At 40.1% G+C, this 17052-nt stretch overlaps 1 protein-coding gene across 2 annotated transcripts in view; it reads left to right on the top strand.

Annotated features, from left to right (window-relative positions):
* Positions 1–17052, top strand: part of TTYH1 (tweety family member 1) — an 84093-nt gene that overhangs the window by 29118 nt on the left and 37923 nt on the right. The gene's annotated exons all lie outside the window — the stretch shown is intronic.

The following is a 17052-nucleotide window of genomic DNA, read 5'->3' as shown; positions in this document are numbered from 1 at the left end:
CCACCATGGCTGTCATTTTCAAGGCTACAAATGCCATTTTCTATGAAATGGGGGTTTTAAACAGGTTCAGTGTCAGGAAAACCTAACTGGTTTAATCCTCAAGATAAGTTTGCAATGTCCAGCTTGAATCTGCCTTAAAATAATTTCTGACAAATGTAAAGAGATATATATAGGTAGTCCTCGGTTTACAAACATGTGTTTAGTGACCATTTGAAACCACAATGACACTGAAAAAAGTTTTACACACTTATAACCGTTGCAGCATCCCCGTGGTCACATGATCAAAATTCACACGCTTAGCAACTGGCATGTATTTAGGATGGTTGCAGCATCCCGGGGTCATGTGATCACCTTTTGCAACCTTCTGACAAGGAAAGTCAATGGAGAAGCCAGATCCATTTAACAACCACTTAACAACTCCAGTGATTTACTTAACAACAATGGCAAGAAAGGTCATTAAATGGGGCAAAACTCACTTAACAACTGTCTTGTTTAGCAATGGAAATTTTGGGCTCAGTTGTGGTTCTAAGGCAGGGGTGTCAAACTGCCAACCCGTGGGCCGGATGAGTCATATAGAAGTTGTACCCACCCCAGCTCCGGCAAGAGGAAAAAACATACAATACGTCGCAACACGTCCCATGACACGGCAAGTTTGACACTCCTGTCGTAAGGCAAGGACTACCTATATTGCAGTGCTTAGACCAGTGATGGCGAAACTTTTAGAGACTGAGTGCCCAAATTGCAACCCAATGGGCGTGGCCCATTGTGTGGGTGTGGCCCATTGTGTGGGTGTGGCCCATTGAGTGGGCGTGGCTATGGTGGTAACGGCAGACTGGGTGGGACTAAAAAGTTCAATCAATCAATTCCAACTTTGCAAGATCTTTTTTTTCCCACGAGAAGTTGAAATTGACTGATTGAACCTTTTTTTTTTTTTTTGCACACAGTGGCGGAGGCCTAAAGCGAAAAGGTTTTATATAACCCAGCTGAAGGCCTAGGACTGGGGTGAGGGCATGTGTGCCCACACAGAGGGCTCTGAGTGCCGCCTCTGGCACCTGTGCCATAGGTTCACCACCACTGGCTTAGACTCTGGATCAAGTGGCTTGAAGAGTTGGTAAGATCCCACCTGGTGGCTACATATCCTTACTCTCTCCAGCATACTTTCACTTTCAATCCTAGTACATGAGAGCCTATCAGGCAGCCATCTTGCCTTTATTGGATAGAAAGGTCTTATGCCCCCTTTCCTGTGTCTCAAACAACCTTCTCCAAACTAATGGCCTCCAGATGTTTCAGGATCGCACTTCCCATAATTCTTAAATAGCACAAGCAAAGACATATTGGGAGGTATATTCTGGGAGGTATATTCCCAACACATCCAAAGGGCATGAATTTAGGCAAGGTATTGGATTTCAACTGCCACAATCTCCCAGCCAGCCATGCTGCCTGGGGAATTCTGGGAGGTGAAGCCTACCCATCTTCAAGTCGCTAAGATGCAGAAATGCTCATCTGAACCCACCAACCGTTGCCAGTGAGGGGAACTGCCTAGGGAAAATTATAGGCTCAGTTCCATAACTATCATGACAGATGATTACCTGATAAAATTAATTTACCCTGGGAGTATACATATATTTGTTCTTCCATCTAAGAGTTTCCAGAGGGTTGCATTGCATGTGGGCCCTCCAACACTGGAGGTTTTTAAGAAGAGATTGAACAACCATTTGTCTGAAATGATATAGGATTTCCTGCTTGAGCAGGGGGTTAGACTAGAAGACCTTCAAAGTCCCTTCCAACTCTGTTATTCTGTTACAGGTAGTCCTTGACTTAGAACTGAAATTGGGACCAGAATTTCCATTGATAAGCAAGTCAGTTGCTTGATTTTATGACCTTTTTTGCAATAGTTGTTAAGCAAATCACTGTAGTTGTTAAGTGAATCACATGGTCATTATGTAAATCCAGCTCCCCCCCAACTTTGCTGGTCGGAAGACAGATGAGAAAGTCACAAATGATAATTACACGATATCAAGACCATCATAATTACACGGTGATTGCCAAGTGTCTGAATTTCGATCATGTGACTTTGCTGCGCTGGTTGTGTGAAGACCACTTGTAAGTCAGTGACATTGTAATTTCAGACAGTTACTAAACGAATGGTTATAAGTTGAGAACTACCTGTACTCCAAGAGCTATCACAGATGCCATTTCTCCATCCAAAATTACCTAATTTTTAAGATAGTCACTAAGGACAATGATCAAAGAAAATGAGAGCTACGGTCCAAAACACTGGCGAGTAATAGATTGGGGATTGGCCAGCTGGCAGTATCTGGTCAATTTTGTCTGGGCTCAGGTCGAGTTAGTATTTGAAAGGGAATTCTCCAGAGAATCCCAGGGCTTTGATCTAGGCTGGAAAATGGAAAAGGCTCGTTGGAAAAAGGCAGTGACACCATTTCCATGCTGCTGCCAAGACAGCTAGATGGGAACAGCCGTGAAGTCACCAGCAGCTGAGCTCAACTGAAAAAGGAGTCTTGACTTTAGACGAAGGAAGGACACATTAATCCTTGGCCAAGGTAATGATTTCACAAATAAGGGTCACACACAAGACAATGTATGCATAAATCTACCACACTCAGCCAAGCTCAGCTTCTTGGATTCTGGCATCCTTTACAAGCCAGTTATGCATAACAAGATTTTTTTTGGGGGGGGGGGGGGAGGGAGTTTCTAAAGCAACGGTTCAATCACCTTGGTTCAGTCAATAGAGTAAGATTAAATTCCTAGTTAATTTAGCAGTGCAGGCTAGAAGAAACCAATCAAATGCAAGGTGTACGTATCAACTGGCAGCTAAGTCACAGTCAAAGTGGCTTTCATGGGAATTCTACAATATCCTCTCTAAGAGAAAAGCTACAAAGCCCAGTTCCTCAATATCCACCCCCTCCAGACATTTACTGTCTCGAATATTATTGGTTTCTCTGTTTCTTTCAAGTCTCTGGTGGTTCTCTCCCATCTCTCATTCATCTCCGATCATCTCCACCACCCCCCTTTCCCCCCCCTGAAATGAAGCCACAATGAGCCTCTTGTTCCATTCAGAATAAGAAATTGTGTCCCATTCTCTCTATTCCACCATATCCTCACCAGGATCCTTTGTGTACTTGTTATTCCAGGTCTTGCACTCTTTGCAAACCAGTCCCCAATTTCACCGCTGTCCCCCTTCAGCTTTTTTCCCTCTGTCTCCTCTTCTCCTACATACACACAGAGAGAGAGAGAGAGAGAGACAGACAGACAAACAGACAGACAGACACAGAGAGACAGAAAGAGAGAGAGAGCTGTGCTGTGCTGGGCTGTGCTGTAAGACAAAGGTTTGAAATCCTCATCAGGATTCCATCGTTTCTGCATCAAAAGTCCACTCTTCAGAGCTGGAAAGGTAAAAAAGAGGAGACTGCCATATTGGTAGAGGTTGTAGATCTGCAACAAGTAGTAGTTCAGGGACAGACATGACATCCCTGGAATAGTATACTATAGAACTGCAAAAGGAAGAGCACTTGTTGTTTTCTTGCTGCACTTGATCTCAGTTATCTGGCTGAGCTGTAGTTTTTCTTTCCTACAATCCCTGTACACCTTTGCAACTCTGTAGATCTGGATGTCCTCAGGTGGGACTGGGAGAGACAGGAGATTAAACATGCACCATGCTGCTTAACTTACAAATCTGTGCCAGACACTGGGATGGAAATTCCCAAAGACAGGATTTGTGTCACAACCTCCTTCTGCCCCTGTCATTTTTCCTCTATCGTAGCTTGTCACAGATAGCAGTGTCTTTATAAACCCACCGTGCTTTAAAGCAAATTAATGAATGCTTGGAATGAATAATGATACCTGTAAATGCATCCCCTTTTAAAGAATGAAACATGTATGCCCTCCCACAAAAAATGGCCAATAATCAAAACAGATGACTGAACTGCATCCTGATGAATGAAGCTGAAAGGAAGGAGTGGGGGATCTGTTACAATTCCTGTTTTAACACTTTGTTTGTTCTCTCACAAAGGAAGACTGCTTAAAAGTTTCTCCTTGCCATTACTCCGTCCTCGGCAGCCTGTTCTGCAGAGTTTGCCCAAGCAGAGTGTGCTATTAAAGGGGTTGTAACAGCTTTGCTTTGGAGAAGCTGACGGATGTCTTAACAGAATGTTTAAGCTCCAAAAGGATCATGTTGTACTTACTACAAAATAGTAACAATGCAAAACACATTCACTGAACAGACATTAGCAGGCCGAAGGGAAGCAGCATGGTGTTGTTTTATAGCCAGCTTGTAATATATTTATATGCTTTTGGAGTAGAAGTCAAGATTCTTCCACTCCCCCGCTCCTTCAGGCTTCAAGAAGATGCTGAAATCAACAAAATAAGCAATATTAAAGCATATCTTGATCCTCTCTCCAATAGAGGACACAGATATGAGGCGAGGAACTACAGTGCTAGAAAGAATATGTAATACAGATAGTCCTTGACTATCTGTAGTGGCAGTTTCAAAATGCAATGGCACTGAAGAAAGGTGAATTACAACTGGTTCTCACATCTATGATTGTTGCAGCATCTCCACAGTCATGTGATCTAAATTCAACTGTGTGGCAACCACCCTGGATTTATGACGAATGCAGCATCCCAGGGTCATGTGATTGCCATTTGCAGCCAGCTTCCAACAAGCAAAGCCGATGGGGAAAGCCGGATTCACTTAACAACTGCATGAGTCACTTAATAACTGCAATGTTTGGCTTATCAACTGTGACAAAAAGTCATAAAATCAGATGTGGCTCATTTAATAACGGCCTTGCTTAATAACGGAAATTCAAACTGTCCTTGATTTACAACCGCAAGTCCAAACTGTGGTTGTAAATCAAGGACTTGCCTGTAGGGCCTGATTCTGGTACAGCCAAATAAATTGGGGTTAATCTGCACACGACAGGCAAAATTCAGGCTTGAATGTCAGGCGGTGGAGGATACTACAGCATTGGCCTTTCCTCTGCCAGATATAAACTTGTTCTTAGGAACTTTTTAATTGAGTCACATGCAGCACTGAACCATATCCGATTTGTCTGAATTTAGCTAAGTGCATTATGTGAAAGCCACTTGTAGTTTATTCAATAAATTGGAATGTGTGAATCCTGCTATGGAATCCTCACTCCTAGCAGTTCCTTCCTAACCTGCATTTTATGAAGCCACTCTTTTTCCAAAACCATCAAAAAAGGAATGTTTGCATACATCAAAGAACCTGGGAGTCTGTGTTCTTAGATTACATCCTTGTTGACTGTAATTGTTTCATTTCCCAACATGGCAACCTTCCCAACAGATCTATTAGAAATCCCTATGTTAGAAATTCTGCAAATTATACTTCCAATGTAATTATAAAAGTCAAAAGGTTGAGAGGAGTACTACAAGGGAAATTTTTAAAAAGTGAACAGTTTTTATACAGATAACAGAAATCAACAAAAGGTGCCTAAAATCTCTGGAATTCTCACAGCATTTGGTAATACAGACAAGCTATCAATTGTGCATATGTATGTACATATGTATGCATTGCACCATTGTGACTCTGGGTGTCCACATAAAGAAAAAAATGATCCAAAACTAATTAGACCTTGCCAATTAAGCAAAAAGCAATAATGCATAAGGCTAAACCACCAAACATCCCTGAACCTACGTTTTTCAGATCATTCATTGCCACCATCTTCCTCCCTTTCCTTTTGAAATGTTTTGGAAACCTTGGCAATGTGTAAGACAACCAAACTAAATGGGCAGAGATGGAAAACATCTTTGGTTTGGAGGAAGCAACTTTTGTTCAGAACATCCCTTGGGCTATTATATGAGTCTCATATGATCTGGGACTCTTTAAAAGAGTGGGACATTACATCCTGTAACAGCTAATGAGCTGCGGGAGGCAGAACCCTGCATAATTGGGAGGGCACAAGCTGAGAACAATTGTGTGATACCACAATGCTTCCCTCAAACGTTTGGCCCAAATTGGTCCAGCAGAAAAACTTGACAAGCAGTCTCCCTTCACCTCCCCCAGCAAGTCAGAGAAGTCTCTCTCTCTCTCTCTCTCTCTCTCTCTCTCTGTGTGTGTGTGTGTGTGTGTGTGTTTGTGTGTGTGTGTGTGTGTGTGTGTGTGTGTGTGTGTAAGAGAGAGAGAGACAGAGAGAAAGACACACACACAGAGAGATGGAACTAACCCCCAATTCTATCACCAAATCTACCATCTTCTCCTTTAATTCTCCTCCACTCCATCTCTGCAGGGAAAACTATGGGGGGGTTTAACCCCCACCCCCATTTTTTTTAAATAGAAAAAAATCTAGCTTCTGTCCTCCTCCCCTTCCCTCCTCAACACCCCATCCCTGTCCTGATTTGACAAGGGTCGTATTGGGGTCCATTCCCAGCCGCTTTGGGAACAAGCCCAGCAACCATAAAAATAAGGCAGCCATTCATGAGGAGGCTGGGTCCATTCATGGCCGGAACAATGGTGCCTCTGTCTATTTCCTTGGTCCCAGTTGGGGTAGACTAAGGGTGGATGGGGACGGACTGCTTAAAGACATTCTGCCCATCACACAATCCTTCCAACTCCTTCCCACAGTAAAAAGCCTTGACAATGGAGGCAGGACCGGTCCCTGGAACGGAGAACAAAAGCGGTTGCTAGGGGCGTCCTAAGTCCTTTAGCCTTATGGACCAGGCCTTTTACATACAGTCTGCCCTGTTTATGCTAATCGCACTTTGTTACCTTCATCTTATCAGGAAGGCTGTTTGCTAGGCATTCTTATGAATGGAAGCCTGTGGTCCCGGTTCAAGGCCTGGTAAGCCGAAGATACTTATTTCTGGCAGCCTAGTAACAGGTCCTAAGTTCTGTAAGAGATGGGTAAAGTGAAGAATTTTGGCCACTCTTTTCATCATGACAGGAGAAACCACAACATTAAAAAGAGAGAGAAGTCTGTCTGCTGGCCGGCCAGCCGGCCTTCATACCTTCCTCCCTGCTGACTGGTCTGTCTGTCTATCTGTCTCTCTCCAGAGTTTTGTAAAAAAAATTATTTTCAATTTTACAATACATAACAATCTTACAAATACTTCAGATAAAAAATAAAACAAATTGATACACACCACATTCGATCTTGCCCGCCCATTTCCCCCCAAACCGCATCCCATCTCAAACCAACTTACTTCTTTCCCTCTTTTTCTTCACTCACTCCCTCTCCTCCTTCACCTCAACCTTCCTACTTACTTCTCATCTTCTTCTTCTCCCTCTTGATGCGGTCCAGGGGAAATGCCCGAGCAGTTCCTCTCTCAAAATTAAAACATTAATATTATATACAATAAGACTATTTCTACTTTATCTGAACTACTTAAACTTCAACCCATCCATCCCCCCACCCCCCTCCCCGCACCCCCTCCCACCCACCCACCCCGACTTCCCAGAGCAAAATACAGGATTATGCAAACATATTAAACATAATCTATTTAAGTTTACTAATTATACAATGAACAAAATCATAAAAACCTTTAACTCTCTTCAAACTTTAACATCATAAATTTATAAACAAAATCATTACTCATAGAATAAGTGAAACTTTTTAGTTCCATATTTCTTCTGAACATATTCTATCCATCTTCTCCATATGATAAAATATCTCTCTTGTGAATGGTCCTTTAAATAAGCAGAAATTTTAGCCATTTCTGCTAAATTAGAAACCTTAAATACCCATTCTTCTAAAGAAGGCAGAGTATCCTTCTTCCAATATTGACCCACCAGTAATCTTGCTGCTGTTATTAAATTCAACATTAAAAGAGTTTCTTTAACATTAAAATCCACAAAAATTCCCAAAAGAAACAGTTGGGGAGTAAACTTAATCTTCCTTTTAAAAACCTTTTGAATGTTCCACCAAATCATAATCCAGAAGGCTTTAATAACTTTACAAGTCCACCAAACATGAAAATAGGTTGCATCCAAGCAACCACATCTCCAACATTTAGGTTGCAGGTTCGGGTACATACAGGACAGTTTTTTAGGATCCAGATGCTATCTATAAAACATTTTATAAAAATTTTCCCTCAAATTCTGGGCCTGCGTAAATTTAACATTTCTAGTCCAAATTACCTCCTATAGGTCCAATGTCATCGGTTCTTGAATATTCTGGGCCTATTTAATCATACAATCTTTAACTAACTCTGTTTCTGAATCCAATTTTATTAACTCATTATAAATTCTTTTAATATGGGCACATTTCTGATCCTTGATCTGAATTACCAAATTTTCATCTACTAAAGTAATTCCCACTTTCTTATCCAAAGTCCATCTGCATGATTTGCAAATATTGAAACCATGATTGTAAAATGTTTTCTTGCCTTAACACATCAGAAGACTTTAATTGCCAATTAGTGCCCGACCAAATAAGTAACTCTTTATACGAAATGTTGTCAAAATTCACCCGCTTAGAAACCCGTCTCTCCAGAGTTTTGAATGGTTTGGGATCCACATACTATTTTGCTTGCAATTTATAAACCACACTTAAAGGTGGGGCGTTATCTGTGACTCTGCCAATTGTGACTTGAGCAACAAATTATGGTTATAAAAAAGTCTTAGCTTAGAGCTGTGGGTGATCCTAAAAGGGATGCTTTCTTAGCCATTCAGAAATGGCATGCTGGAAAAAATTGATTATCAAGGACTAACTCAAAAATAAGACAGAGAGTCACAAGCCAAACATGGGAGAAGAGATGAATTTTTATCCCAAGTGTTTTTTAAAAAACGTGAATAGGTCTGAAACTGAAAAACCATGGAGTTAGAGGTTTTTTAAGTAATCCTAATCTTTGAATATTTTTCCTTTTTTTAGTTCTTTTTCCACACACAATTTCTATCCCAGCAGCTGTTTTTTTTTCCTATTTACTGCAGAAAAAAAGGAATAACAGGGCTAGAAGAGAGAGATGAAGAGACTCCTTCATAATCCTCTATTCAAACTAGGACTTTTCCATAGCTGCTTTTCATTTCTAGCATTAAGATGCCCATACTGTATGTGTTTGAAGCTGTTGAAGTTGCGTTCCCCTCCCCCTGCCTGAGTTTATTTCAGAATCTGATTGTGTTGAACAGGAGAAGAAGTTCTCATCAGTTCAGGTTAGGACATTTCTGCCAGTAGAACTGAGTGGGTAGGTGTCTAGAAATATCAGCTAAATATTTCATCCTAAAATCATTTGTATTCTTGTTTTTCTTCTTGCTTTTTAATATAAATGGAATCTGTTGCTGCCAAGTCAGTGGCTTAGCTGTACAATCCTAATTTAATAAATGGGTTATCTATGTCATAGACATTGGGTGCATCTAAGCAGGAGCAGAAGTTCCAGTGAACATGGAAGGCCATAAAGTGTATTTTCCCAGACTGATTCCCCCAAATATATTCAGCTACATTATGTTTTTTTCCTAAACCCCTCAGCAGTTAGCAGTATGATAAGCTGTATAAACAATATAATAATCTTCCTTCCAGCATGCAGGCATAGCACGACATAGTAGGCAAAGGAGTACTTGGCTAATTAGTTGTTCAATGCAGCAGGGCGCTGGCTAGAATCCTTATTTTTAAGGTTCATTGTGCTATATGAAATGGTAATTGGGTTAGTTTAATAAAACATAAGACAAGTTAACCATGAGTATATATATTAAATGAGCTCAACTAATATTTTGTTTTATTAAGAGAACATTATTATGTTAAGCAAATCATTGCACTCTCATATTTTAGTGGACTGTTTACCAGATACTTTAAGGTGATGTGTAATCCTGAGAGAAATAGAGGGAACATACCCCTACTACAATATTCTCTGATTATTCTTAAAGAATGGCTTGACTCTTGCAATAGAAACTGTCCATTATTTGCTTTACAAAACCCTATTGAATGCATTTACTATACCAGCCCTATTGTAGCCTAGTGTACAGGTAGTTCTCGATTTACAACCATTTGTTTAGCAATTATTCAAGGTTACAATGACACTGGAAAAAATGATTTATGACTGGACCTCACACTTATGACCATCATAGCATCCTCACGGCCACAAAATCAAAATCTGGGTGCTTGGCAACTAGCAGGTATTTATGATGGTTGCCACATCTTTGGGTCATGTGATTGCCATTTGCGACCCTCCCAGCAGGGTTCCAACAAGCAAAATCAATGGGGGAAGCCAAATTCACTTGACTGCCTGGGTCACTTAATTGCAGTGATTTGCTTAACAATCGTGGCAAAAATAGTTGTAAAATCAGGTGTGACTCACTTAACAACTCCCTTGCTTAGCAATGGAAGGTCTGGTCACAACTGTGGTCATACGTCGAGGACTATGAGTCCTGGTGACGCAGTGGTTAGAATGCAGTATTGCAGGCTGATTCTGCCGACTGCCAGGAGTTCGATCCTGACCAGTTCAAGGTTGACTCAGCCTTCCATTCTTCCAGGATTGATAAAATGAGGATCCAGATTCTTGGGGGCCATAGGCTGACATGGTAAACCCCTCAGAGAGGGTTGTAAAGCATTGTGGAACAGTATATATGTCTAAGTGCGATTGCTGTTATTGCCTGTGTTGTGTGAACCTAGTGAATTTATGATTAGAGTATCCTGCAAACAGGAAATAGTGCTCATTGAATAAAGTGGGGCTCATTTAATCATGGGTAAATGTCACGTGACATTTTTATGTAGTTCTAACTAGGACAATTCTATACTTCTTAACATTATTGTTATTATCCTATTTTAATAGTTTTGAAATCCTTTCTGTTATAAATTGTTTAGCATGATATCCTGAATCATTATTAATAGTCCTTAATTACTAAAGAAATACCAGGAGCATAAGTACTCCTTCGGTAATTCTCTTTTAATGTAGCTTTATCGGTTTCCTGCTAGTGCAGTGTGGCTGATTTATAACTGGCCTATTACCGAAGCAACTGCTGGTTCTATTTGATAAAGCTATAACAATGTTCTCATATATAGAAGGGGATGTTAAAGCCATTGCAATCCCCATTGTCACTATATTAGTGCTTCATTATATGCTAGAATATGGTTCCCACAGCAATAGCTTGTAGCAGACATTTATTGTATATACCACACTAAATTGATATAATGCACTAAATCAAAAGCAAAGAAACCACATGTTAGGTGATCTGATGTTAAGAATCCAGCCAGAAAATAGATTTACAGTATATATCATTGCTAAACAAGGGATATTTGCTTGAGTTGACATACTGTGTGAATCTAGTGATCACACTTTCTAAGCCACGATTTGTGGTTTGGCATGCTGTATGGTCCCAGCCAAATATTATTTTTTCATCAAAGAAATAAATCCAGTTTAGTATAGCAGCAATTCATAGTCTCTGTTGTTAGAGTGATATTAAAGATTCCAACATTTTTATATTCTCTTCATTATTAGACTATCCTTCCTTGTATTTTCTAGGGAGATATCTCAGATTATAATAAAAATTAGTTCTAGGTTGTTTCTCTCCTTTGTTAGTTAGTTAGTTTCCATCCATTGTCTTGCTTTTTGGTGCTTTGAAAAATAGTTTGACTCCCTGGTCTTTGTAGGAACCATTCAAATATTGGAACACTGTTATCATATCTCAGCTAGTCCTTCTTTTCACTAGACTAGACATACCCAATTCCTGCAACCATTCTTCATATGTTTTAGCCTCCAGCCCTCTGATCATACTTGTTACTCTTCTCTGCACTCTTTCCAGAGTTTCAACATCTTTTTTAAATTGTTGTGAACTGGATGCAGTATTCCAAGTGTGGTCTTACTAAGACTTTGTAAAGTAGTACTAGAACTTCAGATGATCTTGATTCTATCCCTTTATTAATGCAGCCTAGGATTGCATTGTTGTTATTTTTTGGCTGATGCCGCACACTGTTGGCTCATATTTAAGTGGTTGTCTACTAGGACTCCAGGGTTCCTCATACTGTTACTGGCATTAAGCCAAGTTTCCCCTAGTCTGTACCCGTACAGTTTTCCTACCTGTATAAAACCTTACTTTTATCTACTCTGAATTTCATTTTGTTAGATATAACACAGTATTAAAGTCTGTCAAGATCTTTTTGGATCCTGAGCTTGTCTTCTGGGGTGTTGGTTATTCCTGCCAATTTTGTGTGTTCTGCAAATTTGATGAGTTCCCCTTCTATTCCCTCGTCTAGATCGTTTATGAAGATATTCAAGCGTACTAGGCCTTAAAGGGAGTCTTGGGATACCCTACTGTTTACTTCCCTCATTTATCATCCAGTTACAAATCCATCTGGTGTTGGTGCTGTCTATTTCAGATTTTTCTAGTTTGCCAAGAAGTAAGTTGTGGTCTACTTTATCAAATGCTCAACTGAAGTCTAAGTATACTTATGTCCACAGCATTTCACTGATCCACTACTTTAGTCACTTTGTCAAAGAATGAAGTAAGATTTGTTTGGCATGATCTGGTTTTGACAGATATTATAATCTCAGATTATAATAAAAATGTTTATTTGTTTTATCCAAAACTTCATAGAAAGACTCTTGAGAATGTTAATGTAATTGTCCTAGAGCAAAATAAAATTAGCTGTCTACACTTTTAATAATGGTCACAGTAGGGGGAGAGCAGCGTTAGTCTACAGTAGCCAAAAATCAGCAGGAATCTGGTAGCACTTTTTTTAAAGCCAACACATTTTATTAATCTAAGATTTTGTGAGCTGTAGCTCATTCATCAGACACAAGGGAGTCTTTTAATAAAACGTGGTAGTCTGAAAAGGTGCTACCAGCCTCCATCTGATTTTTATCCATGATGTCAAAAAAGGAAAATCCAGTAAGTGGATTTTTCCCTGCAGGTAACAGCTACCGCATTTTCTTGTCCTCTTCATCTCTTCACAAAGCAAGAATGCTTTTGTTTCTGTGCCATTGGCCATCCTGTTATAATTCACTGAAGATGTCAGGCCTTCCATGCATATTCAGCTTAGGTGCAGAAAAGTAATGAAGGCAAAAGCAAGTATTTGAGGAGGAACATTTTTTAAAATTTCAGCTGGAGTAGGTGCATTTCAAAAGCTCAGAAGAATGGCTGCAGGACTTGGGTTTGGCTAAAGAAAAGAAGAAACAGGGGTGATATGATAGCAGTATTCCAGTATTTGAGGGGCTGCCACAAAGAGGAGGGGGTCAAATTATTCTCCAAGGAACCAGAGGGCAGGACAAGAAACAATGGATGGAAGCTAATCAAAGAAAGAAGCAACCTGGAATTAAGGAGAAACTTCCTAACAGTGAGGACAATTAACCAGTGGAACAGCTTGCCTTCAGAAGTTGTGGACGCACCATCACTGGAGGTTTTAAAGAAGAGATTAGACAGCCACTTGTCTGGAATGATATAGGTTCTCCTGCATGAATGGGGCTGAACTAGAAGACCTCCAAGATCCCTTCCAATTCTGCTATTCTATTCTATTCTATTCTATTCTATTCTATTCTATTCTATTCTATTCTATTCTATTCTATTCTATTCTATTCTATTCTATTCTTTCTGGAGAACATCAGCTTCTGTGATGTTCTTGTTTTTAATTTTTAAAGCAGAAGGTCAAATCCATGTCATTTTGACACCAATTGATAGCACCTCTTCAAATCTCAGGCAGGATACAGGTAGTCCTCCATTTACAACAGTTCCTTTAGTGACCATTTAAAGTTACAACAGTGCTGGAAAAAATACCATTTTTCATACTTATGACCATTGCAACATCCCCATGGTCACATGATCAAAATTCGGATGCTTGGCAACTGATTCATGATGGTTGCAGTGTCCCGGAGTCATGTGATCACCTTCCATGACCTTCTGACAACCAAAGGGGAAGCTAGATTCACTTAACAACCATGTTACTAACTTAACAACTAAAGTGGTTCATTTAACAACTATGGCAAGAAAGATTATAACATGGGGCAAAACTCACTTAACAACTGGCTCGCTTTGCAACAGAGATGTTGGGCTCAGTTGTGGTCATAAGTCAAGGACTACCTTATTTTCAAACCTATATGAAGGTTGAAGTAAGATCTGCATTATCATTGAACCACTGATGTCTGCTACAAACTGTGATGATGATGATGATGATGCCAGAATGACAAAAAAATTCTGCCTATTTATACTTATGTTGTGATGTTCCATGCAAGTATGAAAGAAACACAATGTCACAACATATCATTCATCATTTCCTCACCACCTCAGTTTATCTTTCCAACTGCCCATGAAATGACCGATTACCTGCTTGAAAATGAGTGGGGACATTTTTTCCCCTCTTTCTCTTGCTAGCATTAAGCTCTCCTCTTAGTTCCAGAACAAACAGGAAAATGTACGTATTCATGTGCCCCTCCAAATCCTTCTCCAGTAGGAGGAATCAAAATGTCTGGCCCATTTGGGGAGTGAATTGGTAAATATTAAAGTACCAACCCTACCCTCTTTGGAAAACCAACCCCTGAAAAATCAGGCAAGGTTTTTTTTATGTGGGTTAAACATTAGAAAGATACGCAGTACATTCCGCCCTGAAGTTCCACCTTTAAGGTTGAAGCGTAACTATATCCTAAAATGTGAATTTTTGCAATAGATAGTCCAGACACTTATATACTAAGACCCCTGTTCATAGAAGTCTTACTCTGCGTGGATGGATGAGCGATGCAATTCTCTTGCTCTTTGGAGTGCATTGTACCAAAAAGCCAGGTGGCTAGGAAATATATTTAGCATAAAGACCTTTATTCATTTATCCCAGGGAGAAATAGCCAGATGGTCAGAGATAGTTCATCAGCCAGATGCCACCCATTGCAGTGCAGAAATCTTCCTGGAGCCATGAACGATTATTTGTTCATTAGTTTGAACAGCACTGGTTCAAACTAAAGGACCAGAGTTCCTTGGTTTTCTGAATTGGTAGAGACGTTTTGTGAATTAGGATTGGGAGCCAAGAGATGTTTTTTGAGGAATGTATCTATGGATGAGAAACCAGTAAATCCATTCCAGATACATGGAAGTTGTACATGATATAAGAACATCGGGTTGAGGATCATCATGTAGATATGAGATCAAAAAGAACTAGTGTGATCCATTATTCCAAATGGAATTTTCTACTGACCATGCAATGTAAAGTGCAGTATAGGAGGTAGGTTGTAAATCATGTATTGGTGGTTTAAAGTGTTGTAACTTATTTAACCAAGCATGATTACACCATAGGTTAGCTTAAAGCTCAGCAGAACTTTGAATATGGATTTTGCTGGCCAAAGCTAAACATGGATTAAGTCTGGAGAGTCCCATACCTAAGTCCATCCTCAACCATGGAAACTTACAGAGTGACTTTGGGCCAGTTATACTCTATCTCAACCCCATCTATCTCAAAGGATTTAGGGATCTGAGGAAAATCGAAAGAGGCAATGCTGTATAGCTACTAAAGAAAGGAGTATATATAAAACTATCACAGTATTTCTTAATGCTTTAAAAAACGTGAAGGTGTACTGAAGAAAGATTCAGATCCAATAAACAGTCTAGACTTTATATAGGAAATCAGGACACATGCTAATAGAGAATACCTCCAAGCACAGGAAATCAGGACTCCAGGCAGTTCAGATGAATGTATATATACATTCATCTGAACATACATATTATATGTTAAAGCAAGTTAAGAGATAAGAGTCACGGTAACTCAAGATGGGCTGGACTTAGATCTCTTGAGAGCACAAAGGGATTTGAGACTGATGACATGTTTGACCACTCCCTCACACTCCACCTTGTTATCTCCTGCATCTACATCCTATCACCCAAAGTATACAGGATCATCTGAAGACACAGTTGGTTTGCAATCTTAAATATATCTAGCCAGATCATAATCAAGAGTGAAGCTAGACCATCACAACTAGGTTCCGATACTTGATCACCACAGCTCATGTGCTACATAAGAAACTTTCATATTATGTTCTGGTCCCTGGTTCAGACAGAGAGAAATCTGGTTACATCACGGCTCTGGTGCCTAAAGATATGCAATATTAGACAAGGTTTGAATGTGCACGTGGTAGCTGCCCCCAAAATATCTCAAAGGAATACTCTAAAATGTTGCTCCATGCCATCTTAATCACAAGTCCGGAAAGCCTTATTCAATGAACGAAAATTCTTCTTTCCTGACAATGCTGGGACAAGTTATGGCTAGGATATTGGGGACAGAGAAATGTAACAGTGAAATGAAAAAATGGTTATACACTCCTAAGAATAATGAATTTGAGCCAAGATCTTTTGCATTTATACTGATCATAGTTTAGGATCTGTTCATCCCAGATTGTGCAAACAGAGTGAAGCTGCTTCCCCTCCTCTGGTAGTGTCAGCCCCACTAGATGGACCAGATCAAGAAATCAACCCATCAAGAAAGCTAAAGCTACCTTTATTGAAATTGGCTTATTACAACAGAATTCTGTTAGTCTGATTGGGCTGTACCTCTTTCTCCTTATACTTCAATGAATTAGGGAAGCATCTGTTTAAGCCACTTCTGAATGTTATCTGGCTGTCCTGGACTTAAAAATGCTTTAACCTCTTTTCCCCAAGTAACAACTGCTGCATATCTCCATCAAGGGTTATCTTCCTTACCCTCCAGGGGTGGGATCATTAGAGATGTAGAACAAAGGGTTTTTTGTGATTGTGCCTTTTGCAAAAGAGGCAACCGGGAGGAGAGAACCCTATTAAGGGTGAGGGAAAACACTCTGTGATCTCTTCCATCTTCTACTATCTATTCATTTGAACTTCCTGAGGTGAGATGGAGTTTGATGCTGCTGTGTGAGAAACTGAGATGGGAAGGGACAGAGGTTGCAGTTTTCCCCACTCACATGGGGATTTGGTACAGGGTCTCCTGCTTGAGCAGGGGGCTGGACTAGAAGACCTCCAAGGACCCTTCCAGCTCTATCCTGATTGATTGATTGAAATCCAGATGCTTTGTGCGATGGTTCCAAATGGATCATTGGGCCACATTAGAATAAAATCTAGGGGGTTGGTGGGAGTGTGGGATGGGAACCAAGATTCCCAATTCCTCTGGGAAGAGAAAAGAGCATAGGATGGAAGCCAGG

Source organism: Crotalus tigris, unplaced genomic scaffold (assembly GCF_016545835.1).
Source record: "Crotalus tigris isolate CLP2741 ecotype Arizona unplaced genomic scaffold, ASM1654583v1 scf7180000017639.5415321, whole genome shotgun sequence".
Classification (NCBI taxonomy): Eukaryota; Metazoa; Chordata; class Lepidosauria; order Squamata; family Viperidae; genus Crotalus; species Crotalus tigris.
This window is presented reverse-complemented; position numbering and strand designations above follow the sequence as displayed.